This window comes from Phodopus roborovskii, unplaced genomic scaffold (genome assembly GCF_943737965.1).
Source record: "Phodopus roborovskii unplaced genomic scaffold, PHOROB, whole genome shotgun sequence".
NCBI classification, from domain to species: Eukaryota; Metazoa; Chordata; class Mammalia; order Rodentia; family Cricetidae; genus Phodopus; species Phodopus roborovskii.
In genome coordinates, this window is record NW_026126412.1 from 9,437,066 (window position 1) to 9,448,761 (window position 11,696).

Below are 11,696 nucleotides of genomic sequence, written 5' to 3' on the forward strand. Positions count from 1 at the left end.
CCTACAAAATCAGCAAGCTTGTACTGAGTTATCATATCACTTCCCTTCTGCCATCCCTTTCTGCTTTTAAGGGTTTGTGTGGTTGGGTTGGGCTTACATAATTCTCCACTGGAAAGCTTAATCAGTTCTGCAAACTCCTCTTGCCCTGTTAAGATATCATTTTCCAGTCTCCAGTGATTGGAGAATGGAAATCTTTGGGAAATGTTCTTATGCCTGTTAATAATTAAGCTACAGACTCAGCTATGTCACATGCCAACATAACCCTTGGAAGTTTCAGCTATTGAAAACAGCTTGAGACAGCCATTTCTCCACTTGTAAGTTTAAGGAATAACACCTACCCTAAAATAAGACTAATGCAGGTTTCTTTGAACATTGTATATATTCATATTCCAAAGAGATGGGAGTTTCAAAAACATGGTCTAGAAGATGTTAATTTTTTCCCTCAAAGCTATGGTTCCACAGAGAACACCAAGAGCCAAGGAAGAATCCATCATTGATCACCAAATGACAAACTGTGATAGCATTTGTCCATGAATGATTGTTCCTGTTGTTTTAAATATGCTTTCCCACAAAAAATTAAAAAATCAAACATTATGGTAGAATCTAAGCCTTCAAGCCTTCTCCTGTAAAAACCTGCCCAGTTCTCATCTGGGTTTTATGTGCTATTTTAATTGTTGCTTTTTCCATCTATGGTAAGTCAAGCCTTTACTCATGTGTGGAGTAGACTTTCATTTACATTGTTTACCTCCTCTTTAACAGAATTGCTTAGCCAGTAAGAAATACATTTAAAAGGACATTTACTAAGTCAAGCAAGCTACCCCATAATTCTCAAACTTTATAAATCTCTATAATTTTCTGGTCTTTATTTTTAAAGAGATGTTAAAAATCTTTAATAACAGTATGGACATCTTCCTGTAGACAAGTGTCTGTTACTGTTTTAGTTCCTGACAACCTGGGTCACGGTGACCTTGTTCGTTCCCTCCAGAGGAAATCTATCCTTTTCGTGGCAAGTGCTACAGAACACATTCTGGAGAGATGTTTCTATTTTTTGCCAACAAGAACAGCTCATAATGTCTTGCAAAGATTCATAGTTACTCAAGAGGTTCTTTTCCCATTCTGTAGGCTACCAGTATGTGGACTAAGGGGAATATTCTACCACTGCTGGTGGGAGTGCAATCCTGTACAGTGATGGTGATTTTTCAGAAAATTGGGAATCAACCTACCTAAGACCCAGACTACTTATCTTGAGTATATGCCCAAAGGATGCATAGCCATAGCACAAGGACACTTGCTCAACTATGTTCATAACAGCATTATTTGTAATAGCTACAACCTGTAAACAACATAGATGCCCATAAACAAAAGAATGGATAAAGAAAATGTGGCACAATTACATAACAAACTATTACTCAGAAGAAAAAAAAATGGCATATTGAAATTTGCAGGCCAATAGATGGAACTAGGAAAACAATCCTGAATGAGGTAACCCAGATTCAGAAAGACAAACATGGTATGTATTCACTCATGAGTGGATATTATATGTAAAGCAAAGGATACCCAGGCCACAATCCATAATCCTAGAGAAACTAGGTAAAAATAGGGACCATAAGAGATACACACATGGAGGGCCCCAGGAAAGGAAAATAGCTAAGATCTCCTGGGTAAACTGTGAGGGGCTAGTGGGGAGAAGATATGGGATGGGAACATGAGGGATCAAGAAGACCAAGTTGGGGGAGACACCAAGAGAAAGAGCAATGAAAGAGATATCTTGACAGAGGGAGCCATTATGGGGTTAGCGGAAACCTGGTACTAGAGAAATGGTCAGGAATCCACAAGGATGACCCCAGCTAAGACTCCCAGCAGCATGGGAGTATGTATCCTTATGGGCCTTTCCCTATAATCAGATTAGTGACTACCCTGATTGTCATCATAGAACCTATATCCAATAACTGATAGAAGCAGATACAGTGACTCACAACAAAGCACTGGGCTGAGGTCATGGAGTTCAGTTGAAGAGAGGGAGGAAGGATCATATGGAAAAGGGGGCTCAAAATCATGATGGGGAAAACCACAGAGAGAGCTGACCCTAACTAGTGGGAGATCACAGACTATGGACTGGCAGATGGGGAACCTGCATGGGACCAAACTAGACCCTCTGAATATGGGTGACAGTTACGTGACTGAATCTGTTGGGGGGGACTGGCAGTGGCACCAGTATTTATCCCTAGTTCATGAACTGTCCTTTTGGAGCCCATTCCCTATGGAGGAATACCTTGCTTAGTCTGATTCAGGGAGGAGGGCCTTGGTCCTGACTCAACTTGTTATGTCAGTCTTTGTTGACTCCTCAAGGAAGGCCTTAACCTCTGAGGAGTGAATGGAGGTGGGAAGCAGGGAGGTGAGGAGGCAAGAGAAAGAGAGGCAGGGGGAACAGGGTGTGGTATGTAAAATGAAAAATAATTTTTAAAGAAGAAAAATAATTAGTAAAATATGTTCAGCATTAGCTATTATTGTAGGTATTGTTGAAGTTCCATCTCTAATATACCAAGGAAGGAGATTAATGCTAAGCAGAACCAAAGTACACACTAATGGGAAGAAAATCAGATGAATCTTGGTCATTAGGAAGAAAATAAGACAAAGCTTCAAGGTCCCACCTTTCCCAGTCAAATAGCAAGATGGTGTAACATGCTCTGTCACTCATTCCTAGGTTTGAGTTTTCTCACTCACAGTGGCTGTGGAAGACAGAATTAGTTAAGAGGGATTTTGAGGACTTAATTACTTTTGAGGACTATCATTCTTAACATTGTGTCTATAGATAAACAAAAGCAAATTGAAGAAGAAAATAACACTTATGTGAGACAGAGCAAACAAGTACATTTTGATAGCCAAGGGAATTTATTTCTTGCTGAGACCAATAGGATATAGGAACTGAATAACTGTCCTTAGTTTTATAGCCATTATACTATGTGTTTCTAAAGAATTTTGAAAAAAGAAGGAAAGGAAAAAGAAGTAAAGAAGGCAAAAAGAAAGAAAACTAACCTCTAAAACATTAATGTCAAATGTGAGTGAAAACACCTTTACCATAAATTTGTATGTTAAATATTTTATTATACGAGTTTTCCCTTTTCTGAGTTTTGCTGTCTATAATTTCATTTAGATTTCAGTCTGAAAACAGTCATTGGAAAATAACAATAGTAAAAAATCCTTGAGTTTTTCTGTGTGATAAGTTAATGAATTTTTAAGATGTCCTGATCAGGATTGTGAATGTTAATAATAACTCTTCCTCTGTTCAGCATATTGACTATGTGTACTACCTATTTGCTAACTACTCCAGGACTGGATAAACTATTAAGGTAGCAGAGCTTGTATTCACATAGCCTTACTTTGTTTAATGGTGGCCCCAAAAGACATTCATGGTGCTTGCAATTCAGATACACAAATGAGAAGCCATAATGTGACTTGTTTATGTAAAACTATACCAGTTCTCAGCAGTAAGATAAACAAAATCCTATGTTGAGGTTCCTAAGAAATGGTAAAAGTGAATCTTCTGTCTGTCAAACCATAAATACAAAAAAAGAAATGGACAGTTTTATTGAAAATTTGACCATGATGCTTGATAAAACGCTTAGCCATTCACCTCTCTTCATTTCCTAGCACAGGCTTAAAAGCATTTGACATGTAAATTTGAGGATTTCTGCATTAAACACCTGCAGTATCAGCTGGTGGTGTACACCTGTGGTTCTAGTAAACAGGAGGCTGAGAGAAAAGAATTCTGAGCTCCAGGACAGCCTGACTGTGTAGAATGCATTGTCCCTACCCCTCTCCTGATGCATCTGAGTGCATCAGGAAGAAAGCAGGATGTTTGTAACTAAGCGTGTGAAGAATCATTTAATAAATAGATGAATAAAAAAAAGCTCTACAGTTGTCAGCAGCTCTACAGTTTTCAGCAGTTCATTAGTTCCCCAGGTGACTTGAGGTCCCACAAAGCTCAACAAGTTCCTACAGTATGCTCCTTAACTAGTTTTCCTCCTTAGAAATCCCTCAATCTAGGCCAGGAGTGGGCCACCCTCAAAACCTTGAATTATTGGAAAATCATGTTTATTCAATTCTGGACCATTGAGCTTGACATTTTTTTCATCTCTGTGAAAGGCCCTTCTCTATAAATTGTACCATTTTCTTCTGTTAAAAATTCATTACAGTCATAACCCTGTCCATATGAGATAGCACTATTAACTCATGAACATTATTACAAGCAGAATGTATTTTCTTTGCATATCAATTACTGTCAACTTCCTTATCTGAAGGTTCCTTGTCCTCATGTGTAACTAACAGGAGCAGATAATATTTTTTAAATTGTGTTTTATTGAATATATATTGAATGTACATATATATACATATATATACATTCTTATCATAATTCTCTTAAGAATACATACAAGTATTTACCTAGCATTGACATTATAGTAGTTATTACAAATAATACAAAGATGACTAAAATTAAGTAGAATTGTGGAAGTATGTGAAAAATACTGTACAGCTATCTACACAGTTTATGAAGACTTGAGCATCTACAGATTTTGGCATTTGATAGGTGGTCCTATGACCAATATCAAATAAAATGAATGATGCTTTTTAGCTGTATCTTTCTTTCTTTTCTTTTCTTTTTTTTTTTTTTTTTTTTTTTTTTTTTTTTTTTTTTTTGGTGTTTATTTGAATTTTTCTACTTCCTGGATTATATATCTTTATCTTCTTACCTCATTTTTAAATTTTCATGGTCATGTTTTTATATTTTAGACTTATTTTTATTACTTCTTTTCTATAGAATTTGTCTTCATTTCATGGAATCTTTCCTTTTATGTGTGAAGATGCTAACTCAAAAAAATTTTGAAATTTTTCTGAGTTTTTCAAAACTTTTATTTCACATTCTTTTGTGTTTTCCCCTGCATGTATGTCTGTGTGGGGGTGTTTGATCCCCTGGGACTGAAGTTACAGACAGTTGTGAGCTTCTATGTGGGTGTTGGCAAGTGATCCCGGGTCCTCTGGAAGAGGAAAGCCAGTGCTCTTAACCATTGAGCCATCTCTCCAACCCCTAATTTTGACTTTGTTTTTCTCTGATCTTTGGATCTTTCTGACTTTAGTTTTCTTTGCCTGTTTTTCATGTTAGAAATAGGCTCAGTTATGTTTAAGGGTGGTCTTTATAAAGCAGCATAAAGTATCTGAATGTATTCATAGCTTAAATTTCACTGTTAATGGATGGGATGATAAACCAGCATTTTCTTAGGGAACCCCAAATTTCAGCTTGTATATATCTTCTCTTAGGATGCACTCAATTTTCCCAGAGGTCTTGAGGTCTCCTGCCAAAGAAGGCAAATGTCTGGTTGTCAGCATTTTGCCAGCAAAGTTAGAGAAGTGAATAGAAATTTTATAGTTTTGTAGGTTAGCATTAAACTTGCATTTACTTCAGTTCTGTTCTTCACCTTTGCTATGTTGAGAGTCCTTTAAACTGAGCTAGGGCTCTTCAGTTTCTCAGAAGAGAAAGTGGGGTGTGTGTGTGTGTGTGTGTGTGTGTGTGTGTGTGTGTGTGTGTGTGTGTGTGTGTGATCGTGTGGTCTGGTAGTACGTCTAAAATATATTCAAAATTGCCCATACTGCTCCAGTTTCAACTGTGCCCTTCATTCTCCAGTCTATATTCCAACTCTCTGGGTTCTAGATTTATTACAACCCAATTCCATCCTTCTGCTCTGATTATATAAATGTGCCTACTATGTCTTCCAAATAGTCATAGAAATTGAGTGACCACTATTTCTATTTCCTAAACAAGTATCTTCTGTTATCCTTTTGGTAGAGGTTTTGGAGGGAGACGTGATAAGCACACATAATTTGCAGTTTATTAGAAGCTCTCCATGCTTTTTCTCTATAAGCTTCAAGGAAATCAAAACTTTTCACAAGGGCTGGAGAGATTACTCAGAGGTTATGAGTACTCGTGCTCCTCCAGAGAATGCAAATTTGATTCCCAGAACTCACACAGCAGCTCACAAGCATCTGTAACTCCAGTTCGACAGGATCCAATGTCCTCCCCTAGCCTCTGTGGCACTGCACACACATGTTGTATAGATATACATACAGACAAAAGGCCTTTATACATAAAAATAAAGAAAACAGTAATAAAAATTCACCCCCCCAAGAAAGACTTTTTTTTTCTTTTTTTACAAAAGTCCTTTATCTACGGTTGGCTGGGGAAATGGCTTCGCTGGTAAAGGGCTTGACTTGTAATCATGAGGACCTTAGTCTGGGCCTAAGAACCTATGTTTAAAATCTAGCTATGGTGGCTCATACATGTAATTCTCTTGCTACCGGGGCTCACTTTCCAGTCTGGCTAGTATAATTGGCAATTTCCAAGCAAGTGGGACATCCTGCTTCAAAACTGAAGATGGGGAGCAAGAAAGAAAGGGTGTGGATTTGGATAGAAGAGAGATATGGAGAAGCTGGAAGCAAATGGGGGAAGGGAAACTGTAATCAAAATATATTATACAAAAATCTATTTTTCATAAAAAATAGAGAAAAAACAAAAATCTAGATGGTTGGTGAAAGTAAATACTGAAATTTGTCATCTAGTCCTCAAATGTAAGCACACACACTCATATACCTACTACACACTTCCACACTAGTGAACATGTATATATACATACAAGAAGAGTCCTTGATCCTTCATTCTATTTTTCAAACAAGAATGAATTTATTGTTTTGACCTAGGAATACAGATGAAAAAATACAAATAAATAAAAAACAGAGGAAAAAACTTTATATTTAATTTTATAAACTCTAAAATATTATTAAGCAATTTTTAGATCTTATACTTTAAGAAAACCATAAAAACATACTTCTGACCTGCTATCATCTCCTGAATAAATGTTATACTTTAGAAAGTATTACCTATTTACAGCTATATTTAGTGTTTCATTCCTATAATCTAAGATCTGGGATCCAGATCTGGCAGCATAGGGGGTGCTGGGCAGGCCGCCCATGGTAGCATCTTTTTTTTTCTTTTTTTCTTAATAATTTTTCCCAGTTATTGTCTTCATCTTCTTGCTTTTTACCTAAGGGCAAATTATTTTACACATGTAAATATTGACTATTCTATTACTACTTCTTTGATAAAGGGTATTTCAGAGGGATATTTGCAAGCATCCCCAATGTGCTATTCAGCTTGTACAGTTTCTAGACCTCAGCTACTCCACTGGCATGATTTCAAAGCAGGTATACAGAAATTCAACATTCCTAGTATAGGCAGTCATTCTTATTTCAATATCTGTGACAATTAGTTTTAAAAGTATCTGATTTTAGAACAGAAGCAGGTTGTTAGCTTAAAAAACTATAGTCGGAGGAACGACAAGGCAGAAACCTAACTATGAAGAAATGCATCCACTTGGAAGGTAACCAGTTAGAATAGGGAGGGTTTGCCACTTGTTTAGAGGAAATGACCATTACTATGGTGATATCTTGCTTGTATACATAAAGCCTGACTGAAGATTAGAGAATAGAGCTCACCATTTGCTAACTGTAGAGGTCTAGAGGTCTGTACAGACAGACAGAAAGTGAGATGGCTGGGAGGAGAAAGGATACAAACAGGAAAAACAGGAACTCTTGTCTGCTGAGAGTCTAAGGAAGTAAGGTATGGCTGTAGCTTGCTGCTTCTTCTCTCTGATCTCTCAGCATTTTCCTCTATATCTGACTCTGGGTTTTTATTATTTAGAGCAATTAAGAACTCCATTTACAAGTTGCATTTGTCAAGGTGGAATCTGTGTTTTCAGTTATCAATTGTTGGTCATTTCCCCCCTAATCCTTTGGCTTAGACAAGCAAATAAAAGGGTAGAAGTGAAGATGTGTGGGTTCTGATGTGAGATCTGGTTTGCAAGGTCTGCTTCATGAGATCAAAGTAACTAAATTACTATTTTTTTTTCTCTTCTGAAAGTGACACATTCAGTACACCAATGCCTTAGTGATTTTTCATAAATGAGTCAAACAAAAGGAGAACACAGCCAAAATGAAACGAATTTATTTTGAAACACACAATTTCATATATGAGTATTATATTTATATCATCTCCACTTCAAACTCTCCCTGCTTCAATGCCTCACATGACCCCCAAGTCCCTCTCAATTTCACACCTTGGGTGATTTCTCTTACATTGAGAAGTCAAGTGGTTTCCTTGCAGGTTTTATTTAGGTGACCATATTTTTAGGATTAAGCTCTCTGTTGTATATAGAAGACACCATCTTGTAGCGGACATCTGGTTCTCTGGTTCCTACAATCTTTATCTCTTGTCTTCTGTTACATTCCCTGACATTAGTTGTAGGAGTTGCATTGTAGATTGATCAAACGAGGATCATCACCCCATTATCAGTTTTTCCTCCGCATTTTGGACAGTTAGAGAATTCTGTAATTGTCTCTATCTCCTGCAAAAGGAAGCTTCTTTGGTGAGAGGTAAGAACTACACTTACCTTCGGGTATAAGTATAGGTACTTATAATACAGTTAAAATTACACTGGTTTAGGAATGTGGCAATTCTCCTCTAGGGTCCATGACCTCACCAGTCACACATGGGTAGTTTACTGCTTTTATAGTACCAGGCATGAATTCCTTCCTATGGCATGGGTCTTGGCTCCAATTAAGTGGTTGTTGGTTATCCCAGTATAAAAGTGTTATTGTTGTACTCTTGGGTATATCTTGCCATGATGATTTTTGTGCATTTGGAGGCTTTATAGGTTGATATGCTCCTTTAGCAGCTGGCAGAGCAGCTTTAGATACTGAAAGTAAGTCCTCAGGAAGGAGGCTTCCAGGTCAGTTCCAGCTCAATTAATCTAAGTCCTGTGTATGAAGTGTTTGGTGTCTTCAGCAATAGGGTCTTTTCTTCAAGTTCTGGAAGGCAATTGAGGACAATGGCCACGCCCTATATTGTATTGAGAGTCTACTGAAATATCCTAAACAGTGACTCAAAGGGCAGTTTCCCATATCTGTCACTAAGATATATGTATGTGTATATTATATGTATATCTTATATTGAGGAGAGAAGGAAATACTGAGAGAGGGAGGATGAATAAAGATTAGTAAGGATGCCTGAAAAAGCCAAAGAGAAATATTATTTTATGGTTTCTTATTCCTGATAAGCATATCATACTATAACCTAATAGGCCACATTTTAACCACACAACTAATTTCAGACTCTTATGTTAGATTACTTCCAACTAAACAGCAGAACTTCAAATTTCAAATACTAAAGACCATGTCTTACTTGACAAGTGACTGATTCTGAGCATGAAAAAGAAATACTTTGTCCTGTCTGGTGACTGTTACCATCTTGGGTAACTTATAATATCCTAAGTTGATTCTCTGGGTTTTAATAAAAGACCAAAGAAACAAAGTCAAGAGAGTATGTATAAGAAAGTGAAGAGAAGGGGTAGAAAAATATAAAGTGGCCATTCATCTATTAATTATGTCAGTTATGTATGTCAGAAACAACATAACTAAATCATTATGGCCAGTCTGCATATTCCAGAATACTTGGTTAAAATGGTAGTGAAGTGAAAAATTAGAATTTTAATGCAAAGGACACATTCTTTTTCTCAAAAACTATCATCCTGGGGATGCCCTGCCTTTCTCATTTACATGGAAACATATGAGAGAAGAGTATATGGAGTGTCCTATAAATTCAGTGACAGGTTGCTAAAGAATTATGCTCAGATTTGGAGGGAAACAAGGATAGATAATAGGCTTAAAAAGAAAACCCCCAAAGTGTTGCATGACCCCAACCTCAGTTACCAGCCCTATAGAGAAGCGAAAGACTTTGTTACACAGAGGATGTTATAACAAATGTGTGTGTGATCCTAGTGAGTATTTTTCTCCAAAGGAGAGAAGAATGGGAAAGGCCGAACGTTGCCACACAAACCAATCTTTTTGATGAAAACATATTTCCCTTTCCCTCTCAGCCTCTACAAGACACTGCATACAGTGCTCGTTTATATGCTCTTTGTTTTCATCCCAAAGCGAGAAGATCAAAGAGTTAATAAAACCTTTTTGCCATAGAAGGTCATTACAAAACTAAATGCAGCAATTCAAAGTGGAAAATAGAATGAATGCCAAAGAGATGTTTAACGAAGTAGCATTCTAGATGTATTCTTTGAAGAACATTTGCAGACTCGTTTGATTGCTTTAGCACGCACAGGGAACAATGTGTCTGCGTGGAGCTAACACTGACTAATGGTTGTGTTCTGCAGCACAACAACTAGACCGCTAGGAATCAGAAGTATATTTGATATAGAATTACCTAATGTTGCTGAAAATATTCATGAATGTTTTGCATAGTAAAATGGTATTTAAAACTTCCATACCTTTCCCCCCTTGGGCTTAATTAAATTCCCAAATATGGAACATGACTCTATTTATTTGAAAATTATTTGAAGAACTATTTTTCTAAGACTTGACAATGTAAGACAGCAATATGAAGAGATTCTTTTTCTTTTTTTGTCTCCCATGAGCCACTTCAATTTCTCTATTATTCTGTCTTCGCATTCACATCTTTAGGATGGGGACATATAAAGATTGTATAGACATTGTCAGTCTTGCTATGTGTCTGTTCAAAAGAGGTTAAGGCACTGGACTCTAACCTTAATACCACATACCACAGCTTGCTATTCACTATCTATACTCTGAATCTTGTGGCCTGTTTCATGTTTTGAAACCTAATTCTTAATGTAACAGGTAGAGGTTTTAAAAGACAATTGAGTCATGAACACAAGGAATGCAGGTTGAGATTGATGGCCTTGTAAGAAATTTGAAGAGTTTCTTGGATCCTTCTTCCTTGTGAAAGCAAGCTCGATGACACTGTCTATGAGTCAAGAATGGAGGCCCTCAGCCGGCATAATTCTGCTAGTCTCTTGGTCTTAGATTTCCTAGTCTCCAGAACCATGAGAAAGAATTTCTGTTATGTATACATTGGCCAATGTAAGATATTTTGTTATAACAGTCTGGATGAACTACAATATTATAGACCTGGAATGTCAGTCACAGGACCCATTAGACACATTGCTTCTTCAATACGGATCAGCAGCACAGCCTTGGGTATCAGAACTGGTACCCATCTGGTAGATTCATAGTTGTGTTTCCTCCATGATGAAGTAAAAAGAGTTACCTACCGGGGTGTTTTGGGGACAGACTACAATGAAAGCATAGTTAAAGTTCAAGCAATGATTTTCAAAAGAATATAATGTAATATAATAACAACATTGAAATTTTAAAATAAGTAAATTAATCTAAAGCCCTTGAGTTTTTAATTATCTGGAGGCAAGGAATTGACCTACTTCACTATAAAATGAGCCTTCTGATCACCGCTGCAAGCTGTGCTTCTGCCTGCCAAAGTACCTTCTTCCCTCCTTGCATCAGTGGCGTATGTCATATTCCTGCAAGGCTACAAGCTTGCAGCTCTGGATAACAAAATGAAAGGAGGATATCAGGCAACCCAGAGCTCTGTGCCCCAGGAAAGGAAACTGCCCTCCCGCTCATAATAGGGCAATTGTGCTCAGTACCACTTATCCATTGCCAACACTCTGGCAAGACTTCTATTCAGTTTTATACCAGGGCTCCAGCAAGGTGACCCCAGAGTGAGGCTGAGGTCAGGGAAAGGCCACTGCCTGAAACATGAA